Source organism: Rattus rattus, chromosome 2 (assembly GCF_011064425.1).
Source record: "Rattus rattus isolate New Zealand chromosome 2, Rrattus_CSIRO_v1, whole genome shotgun sequence".
NCBI lineage: Eukaryota > Metazoa > Chordata > Mammalia > Rodentia > Muridae > Rattus > Rattus rattus.
This window is the reverse complement of record NC_046155.1, coordinates 63,455,063-63,468,015: the sequence shown is the minus strand read 5'-3', so window position 1 is coordinate 63,468,015 and position 12,953 is coordinate 63,455,063.

Genomic DNA, 12,953 nt, shown 5'->3' with positions numbered 1-12,953 from the left:
ATTGAATTTTGATAATACAAAAGAGAGGGGGCAAAGGAAATGTCATTAATGAATCTTCTCAGTCAGTTATGTTCTAATGAGAGTAAATGATTGCAAAGTCTCTGATTCTGGGTCTCCCACCTCTGCTTTAGCCCATTCCTCAGCTCAGATAGCACATTTACTATCATACCCCTGAGTGAATGTGACCAGAGAGCTTTTCCTGAATGTCCCTGAGACACATCTTGAATGACATATGAACTTTATTTATCTTCCTCTCTAAAATTTCACTCTTCCTCTTATATCACTCCAGAAAGGAAGACAGTGTCCTCCAGAAATAACCACAATGGGACTGCAGTGGAACTGACCCCACAAAGGCAAAGGTGCAGTACGGGCCTCATTCTCACACAGGCACACTTCACTACCTAATTAACTGAAAGCTGACTTATTTAAACCTTGCATTACCCTTAGAGAGCTTGGAAAGAGTGAGTCAGCAACATGTAACACTAAGGGACTTCACTCTCTCTCTCTCTCTCTCTTTCTCTGGTGTGTGTGCGTGCGTGCTGTGTGTGTGTGTGTGTGTGTGTGTGTGTGTGTGTGTGTGTGTGTTTTTTATTTTTAACATGGAATAGAACTCTGAGGAAGTCTTCATATTCTTCCTAAGTCTACATTTACCAGTTCTCCTCAATAGTGCACAGTTGGATGGCACAAGTCATCATGGCGGCAGGAGCCCGAGACACCTGCTCACATTGCAGCAGCAGTTAGGAAGGAGGGACTGAGGAGTTCAGGTATTTAACTGATGTCGCCTTTCTAGTCAGCCTGAGATACCAGCACCCACATTCACTTCTACCTCAATCAACCTAATCTATGTAACCCCCCACAGACATGTTGTGCTGGTCACTTTTTGTCAAGTTGCTACAAATTAAAGTCACCTGGGAAGAGGGACCCTCACTTGAGGAACTGTATATATTATATTAACCTTCAGGCAAGTCTTGGAGTATTTTCTTGATTACTGATTGATGGGGGAGGACCCAGTCTACCATGGATGGTGCTACCCCTGGGTGAGTGGTCCTAAGGTTATAAGAAAGCAAACTGAGCAAGCCATGGAGAGTAAGATAGTAAGCAGTACTCCTCCATGGCCTCTGCTTCAGTTCCTGCCTCCAGATTCCTGCTTTGAGTCCCTACCCTAATTTTCTTGGATGATGGACTGTAACCAATGTGCTAAATACCCTTTTCTTCCAAAGCAGGTTTTGATCACAGTGTTTATCACAGCATCAGAAAGCAGACTCGTACATATCTCCGGAAAATTGTCTACCAGTTGATCCTAGAACCCATCAAGAAGACAGTAATGCTAACCCCACAGACACTTTCCCTGTGTAAGTGACAAAGTAGACACAGGTCACTTTCTTAGCCAGTGTTCTATTGCTGTGAAGAGACACCACGACCACAGCAGTTCTTATAAATGAAATCACTTGACTGAGGCTTGCTTACACACAAAGGTTAGGACTATTATCATCATGGTGGGAAGCATGGTGGCACCCAGGCAGACATGGTACTGAAAAAATATTCTAGATCTGGATCAGCAGGTAGCAGGAAAAGAGAAAGACACAGGGCCTAGCTTGGGCTTCTGAAACCCCAAAGTCCATCCCCAGTGACATGGTTTCTCCAACGAGGCCACACCCATGCCAACAAATCCTCACTTCCTAATCCCTGTCAAATAACATCACTCCCTAATGACCAAATATTCAAATATATTAGCCTAGGGGACATTCCTAGTCAAACCATCACATTCCACTCTTTGACCCCCATATAGGCTAAGGTCATATCATAATGCAAAAATGCATCCAGTCCAACTACAAAATACCCCATAGCCTATCACAGTCTCAAAAGCCCAACGTTTAAAGTCTCTTCAGAGACTCATGGTAATCTCTTAATTGTAATCTCCCATAAAATCAAGAAGTAGATCACATACTTCTAACATACAATGGCACAGAATATGCATTACCATTCCAAAATGGAGGGAAAGGGGCATATTAAGGGACTATTGGACCAAAGCAAAACCTGAAACCAGCTGAGCAAACTCCAATCTCTGCGTCTCCATGAATGCTGTCAAAATGCTTTTTACATCTCCAACTCCTTTCAACTCTGTTGACTGAAACACTCTTCTCTCCCTTGGACTGGTTCCACTTCCTGTTAGAAGATATCCTTGGCAGATGTGTCACGGCTCCAACATTTCCAACATCTTGTGATCTCCACTGAAATCCAGGCTTCACTTTCACAGCTTCACTCAATGGCTTCTCTGGGCCTCCATTCAGACACACCCCTGATACTTGCCTGGCCTGGGTGGCTTTCCTTAGTTGAGGAAGAAAATTCCACAACCCCTTTTTATATATTGACCCTAAAGCCAGAACCATGAATGTAAAACTGCCAAGTTCTGCTGCTTTCTGGGGATGCAACAAGAACCCCTCATTCAAATACATTTTCACCAGCTTTTTGTGTTTGATGGTTTCCTTCAATGCCTAAGCTTGGCTGGCCTGGAACTTAATCTGTAGACCAGGCTGGCTATAAAGTCAGAGATCTATCTGCCTCTGCCTCCCATGTGCTGGGATTAAAGGTATGTACCACCAAGCCCCTGACCTAAGCACTTCTTTAATTCCTTTTTACAAGCTTAGCTGGGTCTTGCCCAGTTGGGTGGTTGCCGCTCCCTTTATTCCACTTAGCATCAGAAACTTCCAGGTGCCCCTTTCCTCCTCAAACCGTACATTTTGCTTGCTTACCTTGCTTCTTTTCATTATAGATATCCATGAGACTAACCACTAATAATCACACAGCACAATCAATACTAGGCTGTCTGGAAATCTCCTCTGCCAATGCCATCAATCCAACATTCTTAAATTTAGCCTCAGGCTAACATTTTGGACAAGGACAGAAAGCATCCACATTCTTTACCAAAATATAACAAGAATGTTTTCTAGGCCATATACTAATATTCTTCCCCTCTGAAACTTCCTGAACTATGATCCCACAGTTCAAATAACCCTCAGCACCATTATCTTCCATGATTCTACTAGAATGACCCATGAAGACTTGAAGTGGCCAATTGCTTTCTTTGTCCCATGTCCCAAAGTGTTCCAGATTACTCCAAACGAAAGCATGGCCAGGCCTGTCACAGCAAAAACCCAGTTCCTGGTACCAACTTCTTTAACAAAGCCCACCTCAAGTGACACATTTTCTCCAACAAGGCTACACCTTCTAATCCCTGTCGAGTAGCACCACTCCATAATGACCTAATGACCAAGCATTCCAATGTATGAGCCTATGGGGACCGTTCCTAATCAAACCACTGCAATAGCCAACAGCAAGGATGGAGGGTACTGATGTGGAATTTATGGATCACCATTTGTAGAGAAGACCTCCTATGCACTGCAGCATAGAGGGATTTCTCTCACAAAAAATCCAGATGTTTCTCACAGAAACTTAGCACACACCACACTAGCCACTATTGTTTTGAAGCCAAATATTAATTCAAGAAATGGGTGTTATCCTGAGAGAGCATGCCCCAATGAGACACAAGGATCTGGATGAGTAACTCTTGTCCTGGGTCCCAGAAATCTGTCTTAAAATGAGGAGAAAAAAGGCACAACAAAACACCAGTATCTCTTACCCAAAGATGAGCTCCCTGGGAATAGCAGAGACCTGGCTCCTGGGTCAACCGGACACTTGACAAGGTCTCAGTACTGAAGGTGACATTCAAGAGATTCCTTGCATCAGTGGCTGCTCCAGTCCCAAAGAGCATTCTAAGGAGACCCTCTGTATGCATCAACCTGTGACACACATTAAGCCCACACCCCAACCCTGCTGAGATCATCTCTGTACACACAGGTTGCTGGGGTATGGGGTTGGGCTAGGCTCCAGAAACTACGGATTTGAGAACTAATAACCATGCAGGCATATGCAGTGTTCTGTTTTCCTCACCTTGTCCTTTAGGTCCTCTGTGCTCTCATGGCCTTCTATATTATGGACTTAGGGGTTTGAAAGGCCAGTCCCTTCACCTATACATATCTGTGCCCTGGGTTCCTAGTGCAGTTTCTATTCCATACCAGGAACAAGGAAGTGGGTATCAGTTGTTTTCATGTTATAATCATCTTATCCAAAAGCGATCATGTTCCAGCCTGTGTGCTCCTCCCATGTAGGTCCCTGTGGTATATGAGAGCAAAAATCTACAGGCTCAAGTTTCTTAAACTATGAGCCACAAACCCATTTGAAGTCATGCGATTAAATTCTGAAGCAGCACACTTGAACCAGTAAGAAGTTTCTGAATACACAATAGCCAAAAATCAATTCAAAGTCTATCTGAGGCATCTCTGTCAGCGCTCACCCCTCACTGTGGCCTCTGACCTCCTCAGCTTTGTTCTTCACACACAATATGTACATGTATTTGTCACACTGCATGTGCTATGAAGTCGAGAGTCACTAACCAATGCAGCCTAAAACTCAAGCCTGAGATTCAAGACTGTCATTATTTGTGGTATTTTTATTGTACATACAAAGTTCTCTGCTCTCATGGAAATAATGGTTTAATTATGGAAAACAAAGAATATATTCCAATTGTCATTCTTCAACATAGCTTTGCATCACTACATCTTTGGATCCAACTGTACAATAAATTTTGCCTTGAGATAAGGGCAGAATTTCCAACGATTTCTGAAATGGCCTCTGCCATTTAGTGTATCTGCCCTTGTGTACTAATCACTCATGTGAAGCTCTGGTCTCAGCAGTGACAATTATACAATCAAAATATCGATCAGCTCCAACTAAGAGGGGTAAGAAAGATTGTAAGATAGGCAAAGGGTTCTCCCAGGCATGATGCAGCCATTGCAATTAGGAAACCACGGAAGCAGTGAATGCCCACACTGAGACTACACAAGAATGGGCCAGTCAGTAGTGAACATAGATAGAGGAGGGCCACAGGGGCTCACTGAGCTGAACTATTTCCAACTGATAGATTTGGGGAGCAGGAGAGTAATGGTCTTCAGGCGTGTACACACTGGTAACCCCAGTGGTCATGTAGAGGGTCCTGGTTAAACTAAATAGGTCACAAAACCAAACCAAAAGTCATGATTCTAGGAAATGAATTGGTAAGAAGCAGGGGCAGAGGATGAGGGCAAGAATGGGAGGGAGATGAGGGAGACTGGGAGGAGGGATGATCAAAATGTATCCTATACGCATATGAAATTATTAAAGAACTAACTTAATTAATAAAAAGAAAAAAGGAAAAATTGTTGAAGATGTTTTATGTCCCAGAGTATTAAATCTTCAGGCAAGATTTAATTCTGCATGTAAAAATAAGCAAACTATCTCATTAGTATGTAAATATATCCATCTCATTAGCATGCAAATTTCCTTTCATCTTTAATAAATGGTAAAATTGTATCTATACAAAAGAGTTGTTTTAAAATAAATTTCTTTTTGATTTATTATCAGTAGACATTTTATGTGTGTGTCTGTTTTCTGTTCTTTGTACCTGAAGTTGTGTTCAAGAGAAAAGAGGTCACAAGCAGAAACAGAATTTAAGAAGCCCTGATAGGACACATGTTCCCTAGGAAAAAGCACTCCTGGCTCCACTCTCCCTGCAGCTCAGATTTTATTTCAAACTTTGTCTGTGAACAACCAAACCCTGTTCTACAAGGGTTCTGAATAACCCTTATGCCGCTTTGAAGCCTCTGGCCACCTCCAACCTTCATGAGGAAAAATATGATGTTCCTTTGCTTTGAAAATTGTTTTCGAGATTTAATCAAATTAGACAGGATCCCCCCAAACCAATCCCAAGCCAGAGACTGGGACACCTCCGAAGCCTGTTGCAGCTCAGCATCCTCCACCTGCATCAGCACCCACCCAGAGCTGCCTGCAGAGCCTGCAGGCAGTGCTTCCTGGTTCAGGTCTGACATGCACACATGTACACAAGTAGACACGCACACAGGAATGATCGCAAGCATGCACACTGAACACACACGTGTGTATGCAAATGATAAACCAAAGTCATTAATTGTGTATTAGGTCTTAAGGGTTGAAATGCTGTTTTAACTAGAAATTCAGTCCTGGGCAATGAAGAATCAGGAGCGTCTACAGAGGCATCTGTACCTCTTCAGAGTGTGTGGTCTCCTATTTGAGTTTTTTCAGTAGGAAGCCTGCTAATGAAGCAGAGCATGTGTAGCAACTTGGGTTAGCTCCATCAGGAAATAGCATCTCTCCAAGTCCCTCCCTGATTATAGGATTTGGTATCCCAATCTGCATGTCTCTTCTCGAGCTGCATCTGGGACTCTGGTCTTCCCTAGCTCTAGTTATGTGGCACTGAAGAAAAGAAGGGATCCTTGGCCCAGTGCCCAGTTCTTATGATAGTCCCTGTGACAACATGGCACTTCAGGGCTGAGGTCTCCTCATCACCTCCCCAGCAACAGATTCCACAGAGACCCGGTGACCCAGAGCTGAGCAAGTGGGTGAGCTGGATGTTGCCTGTTGTTTCTGCACTGCTTCAGTACTAGACCATCCACCCTATCCCCCTGAGACTTATGAGCTGAAGAGGAAATTCAATCCTCCTTTCCCTCTGCCAGCAAGGCTGTACCTCTACAGTCTGTACCCATGGGTCCCTTTCATTCCCCAAAACAATTGAAAATTACAAGACCCAAAATGGAGTCACTGATGTCAAACTTTCCAGAAAAAAATTAATAAAGCTAGGAACTGTGAAGGAAAAGGTCTTAAACATGGCTAGGCAGGAGCTTCTGGAAGAACTCTGCCAAAACTTGAGGTTCTGCAGAAGCTGCCACAACTTAGACCAAATACCTAGAAGGACAACGATCCATAGCCACCTGCCCCACCCCAGACTGGCACCATCATAGTCAGATGTGAGTGAGGCACTCTTTCTAGTCTCACCTTTGAACCTTTCCTCTTGTGCCCACCATGTGGTCCCACAGCAAGGATCTACTAATCCCAAGGAGCCTCCAACCATCTGTGGGGAGCATCTCCCATTTTATCCACTTGGGCCAACCCTGTTTACTGAGGTCCCTGGCAGTAAAGAAGCAGGTTTCCTAGTCCCCTAAGAACAGTCCAGGATAGATAGAAGGCTTGCTCCAGAAATGAGGACCCAGAAAGAACTCCCAGCTAACACCAGATAGGCCTTTTTCTAGCAGCCTCTGGCTTTGAAGTCTTGTGTCCTGTAGTGTAATTGCATTTGAATACTCAAGATTGTGAGTTAATTCTGTTTTTATTTTCCTTCTACTTTCAGAAAAATCTTCACACTCTGTCCTTCACCCCAAGTCAAAATAGAAGGGCTTTCTGTTGAACAGAGAACCACTTGTGTATTTAGAAAAGCAGACAAGGAAAGCACACTCCAGGTTTTAAAATGTCAAATTGTTTATATTCTTATCTCCTCCTCCTCTTCCTCTTCCTCCTTCTCTTCTCTTCTACCTTCTTCTTCTTCTTCTTCTTCTTCTTCTTCTTCTTCTCCTCCTCCTCTTCTTCTTCTTCTTCCACTATCCCCGGCTGGCTTCTCCTTCTTCTTCTTCTTCTTCTTCTTCTTCTTCTTCTTCTTCTTCTTCTTCTTCTTCTTCTTCTTCTTCTTCTTCTTCTTCTTCTTCTTCTTCTTCTTCTTCTTCTTCCTTTTCCTCCTCTTTCTCCTCTTCTTTTTTGACACAGGTTCTTGTGTATCCTAGGCTGACCTTGAACTAAGTATGACCTTGAACTTCTGCTCTTCCTGCCCCCACCTCCAGAAATTACTAGGATTACAGTGCTAGGAATGAACACAGGGCTTCCTTCCTGCCTCTAAGCAGGCACTCTACCAACTGACCTAAGCCCCATTTTCACTTCCTTTGTGTGTGTGTATTCACACATGCTTGCCTATGTCTATTTAATAACATAAATGCTTTATCAAATACATTACAAATACAATACTCTATCTTTTCTTTCTTATCTCTCTCTCTCCCCATTTTTCCCTATCATTTTTCTCTTCTTTCTGTTAGCATACAGGTATTAGATATCATGAAATGGAATCTTTTGAGTGTCTCTTCTCTTAGATATTTCTATGAGCTATATCATGATACTTTCCCAAATTTGGGGTGAGCCCCACCCTGAGACTCCTGAGAAGGATCAATGCCTCCCTTCATTCAGAACCACAACAGGGTGCCCAATTCCTTCTAATATTCTCTCTCATGGTTGTCTGAGTTTCTGTTCCACCTATGTAGGCATCCCCCTGAGGTTTCATCTAATGTCCCATCATCATTCATATTTCTGACCCTAGGGGAGCCTGATGATCCAGCATCAGCAAGCTGAGGAGGAGCATCCACAACCAGGAGCGGACCCTGTCCCCATGGCCATGTGCCCTAGAGCAAAGGCCACAGCCCCAGTGCCACTGGGTTGAGCCATTTCCAACAGAAGGGAATTGGCAAAGAGATCTCAGAGTGAAAAGTCACATGCCTGGGGAGGACGATGCATTCAATGGCTGTTCCTGGGCTCATATGAAGCAGGAAGTGTAGTGACAATGAAGCAGCAGAAAGAGGTGGGGAGAGCACCTAAACCGGAAGTTAGGATCCTCACACACCCAGAGCTGCCCTGCTGGTCATTTGTCAGTCATGCACCCATTTACCATTCATGTACTCAATGTTACTTTCTCTCTGGAGGACCAAAGTCCCCCTGAGGCCCTCTGTCCTGATAGAGCCCTAGAATCTAGGCACAGGCCGGAGCTCTTACCTGAGCCCTGACTTCTTCCTGGCTCCCTGGTCTCTGAGACTCTTGTCACTGGAGGCTGTAGCACAGCTGCTCATCTTGTAAAGAAGCCTCAACCCACTGCTTAAGGGTCTAGTCTCTTCCTACCACACACCATGGCTGCCCACAAATAAACAGGCTACATGAACCTGGGTCACTCTCCTGTGTCCGACTCTTCTAAAACTATTGCCCACTCACTCTGCTTCTCTTCCTCTGCCAGATTCTTGCTGGACCTGTCCTTACGATCACTGATTCTCCCGTCCCTATCTGGCAGGCCCGTATCCTATCCTAAGTTCACTGAGATGGGAAAACATCCTCTGGTTCATTGTGGCTACAAGCTTGTGGCTGCCAACTGAGGACTGGTCATGACTGAGGGCTCCCTGGAACTCCTGACATACTTGCCCCTAGGTTATTATTGAATAGTAGTGTAAACTTAACCTTGGCCATCCATGTCTCTCAGTCCTGCTGAGAACTCCATTATACTTCCATAGACTGAGCTGTGTTTCCAATATCACACAATAGCTATGGATGAAACATAGTGCCTATAGGAGTTTGAATGTAATTTGCCACCATAGGCCCATAGGGAGTGGCACCATCAGGAGGTGTGGCTTTTTTGGCGGAAGTATGTCCCTCTGAAGGCAGGTTTTGAGGTCTTATAAATGCTCTCGCCATGCCCAGTGGGACAGTCCTATTCTGCTGCCTGCTAATCAAGATGTAGAACTCTCAGCTCTTCCTCCAGCACCACGTCTTCCTGGATTCTGCCGTGCTTCCTTACAGTGATGATAATGGACTAAACCTCTGAAACTGTAAGCCAGCCCTAATTAAGATTTGCCATAATTGTGGTTTCTTTTTACAGCAATAACACAGTGCCTATGTATTGCCTGGCTATACCAGAACCTTTCTTCAGATTACCCAAGCACAGGAAGAACTGGCCGTTAGCCCCACAGTCCCCTGCCAATGAGACTTCCAAACAGAGACTGTGTACCAGAAGGGCACAGCCAAGGGTTTCCTGAAGAGAGCCCCTCAATCTGGTAAGTCCCTGTGCCCATACACCCAGGTAACTTTTACTTAATTTAAATATCTGAACTTGTTCTCCACTAAAGAAAAGATATTTTTCTGTTCACTCCTGAGGTTGTTCTGGAATGTGAGCATGCATCCCATTATCATGATTGTCTGGCTTTTAAACATGCTTTTGTCAGCGTGGAAGATACTTGCTCTAAAAGCCTTAACTGACTGTCAAAAGTGCTGTGGTTGGCCATCCTGCCTAGGCATAAATGCCCCTGTTACAAGCAGCATAAGCACCGTGAAGTGCAGACTTCGCCTCAGCCTACCACTTTTGATTATAATTGAGCTCATTAACTTCAGTGGAACAGACTCTGGGCAGTGGAGGAAGCCTTCTCTGTGGCGAGATGCCTGTGAGTGGCCAGATGAGGACAGAAATGAGGGGTGTACAGACACAGTGTGGGTGGTGGGTTTTTTTTGTTTTTTTTTTTTGTATTTGTGTGTTCAGGCTCGTAAATGCCACAAGCAAATGTATGAAACTTAGAGGACAACTTGCAGGAGCCGATTCTCTCCTTCCAGCCTGTGGGCTCTGGGCATGGAACTCAGGTTGTCAGGCTTAGTGGCAAGCATCTTTACCAGTGACTGCACATGCCTTTGTCCCCTCTGTGGAGGCTCCTGAGCATCTGGACAGGTCCCTCAGGACACAGCCCCATTTGTGCATGTTCTGAGGTTCTAGAAGCTGAGCCTCCAATGAACCTTTTATATCTGGTGCTTTCTTGCATGCACACCTTAAGAGGTTTAGACTGTGCCATGGCCACAGGAAGAGAACAGCTTTGACAACTTTCCAGGATCTCTGCATCCCCAGCACACAATAACTTTCTTTTCTTCGGTGGGGAACTTGTAAGTCCTCACCTAAAATCAGTCATGTGTTCTCTTGGCATCATCCAAATCTGCAAGCCTCACACCCGTTCTTTGGGCCCACAATAAAGCAGAACTATGAGAAATCTAAGCCTGGGTGGCCTCTGTGATGGCATGACACCTAACTGAGACATTCACCAAAAGAAGTGCCATGCCCACTTCCAGTCATTTCTAAACTTCCTCACCTCCAGCCCAATTTTTGTTCATCATAGTCACCCTCAGAGTGTCAGAACTATGGTTTCTAGGCACACTGTGTTTCATGGAAACAACTCTTCTAGAAATAAAATGGAACTTTCTCATTGTAGATTTGAGTGTTTGGTTAGCAAGCTTTCCTATGTCAAAGCGTATATTTTTATATATTCAGATTTGGAATTTTAAAAGTTCTGACAAAAGATTACATCAAATTTGTTTTCTCCCTCTACCATGAATGAATGGAAACCTGCTAGCCTCAGCCTAGTTATTGCTTTGAAAATGAAGGTGATTGGTTCCCATCAATGCCGGAACTGTGGTCTGTGGGAAGTGACTCCTCTTTAGAGGGAGTAGATAGTATTTCAGGCTTCTGGGAGGATTCTATAGCAGCATTCTTAGGCCTGCTGAACAGCCCATTTCAGGAGGAACATTCCAGAACCAGCACCAGATCCTACCAATATATGTTCAGGTGCTAGGATGTTGGTGTCAGTGTGAGGGTGCCTCACTGGTGTGTAACAGCTGAGGACCAGTTGGCATTAAGCAATGGTAAGGAACTGATGCTTCTATAGCAGGTACATGTGTCTGCTGTTGCCACACTGTGAACCCAGAGATTGTTTTATTTGCTGAAGAAAACAAAAAAAGCCTGTTTCCAGCTGTGGTATGGCTCAGCCCTTAGCACATACTTTTAATCTCTCTGGCTAGAATATAGACACGGCCATAGGCACCGATGCTTCAAAGTGATGTTGAATTGATGGCAGACAAAATGACAAATCAGAAAGATATGCCCATAATAGGACATGCCCAACTCTCAGGAGAAGAGAGAAAAAAGAAAATATGCTTAAGAGAGAGGTGGAGAAAGAAAGGGAGAGGGAGGAGGAGGGAGAGGGAGAGAAGGGAGCGGAGAGAGGAGGAGAAGTTTTACTGGGAGCGTTTTACAGAGACTGAAGAGAGAACAAGCTAGATACAGGTAAAGACAGAACTAGCCAGAGAATGAGAAAGAACCAGAAGATTAGAACAGATTGCTAGACTTAATTTGAAGCCAAGAAGAGCAATTCAGGAGAAGCTCAGAAAAGCCAAATTAAATCAGTTAACTTGGAGAGGAGTTTTGAGTCAGAAAAACTGACTTGAACCAGGCAGCCAGAGATCAAAAAGAACTAGAAAGGGGTGAACTTATTTAGCAAGTCTCAGAGATGGAAAACATTCTAGGCCTAAATTGGATTGTACTGAGCCTAAAAGTTTGCAGGACTAGGCCCAGGCCAACAGAATGGGGAAGTAAGGCTCAGAGATGACAGTTACATCAGGCCAATAAGAGTTACTGTTTACAGGTATCCAGTCAGGAGACCAGTGGAGGTGGTCAACCAGACAGGTGGGTAGCCAGTCACCCATTGACTAATATGCACTGCCCTTAGTAAGCCTGAATTCAAAGTTCTCCTGGCCAGATGACTTTCTCTAAAATGTGCTTAAGAAAGAAAACTGAATGAACTCTCAGCATGTGCACTTCACATTAATGCTTTCCTGTCAAAAAGCCCCACCGTCTAGACAGAGCTGCGTCTCTGGCTTCAAAAGCCTGTGTCTGAATCTGTATTCCACAAATGCAGCTTCTATAGGAGATGTTACAGTCAAAGGGGAAAACCAATAATTGCAAGGTTTGAAAACTTGATTTAAATATGCCGAGTGGTCAAAACAGTCCTTAGGGAGCAGTGAACTCAGCTCCTATGAAGTTTACTTTAAATGAGTCTGTAATGGTTAAAAACCAAAGAAAAACGACCTTTTGTTCATCCAATCAATGTCTCAGAGTGAAGGCATACAGTGAGCTTCCATGTTCCATGGGGACAGCCCCACTGAGCCATGGGATGCCTGCTTCAGAGCAGAGAGCTCCAGAGCATTGTGGGAACACTCTGTATGGGACTGCTCCACCCCAGGTAAGGCTGGACTCGCTCTGGCCGGAAACATGAATCTGTTGGCTACATTTAGACCCCCCTTACAACTGCCTGTGTGTGAGCATCTTTGAGGCTTCCAACCAGGACAGACTCCACCCCAAATCTGCCATCTATGACATTATGGAGCCATTGCTAAGGAGCCATTGTCTCAGGAGGAGTTACTAAGAACCC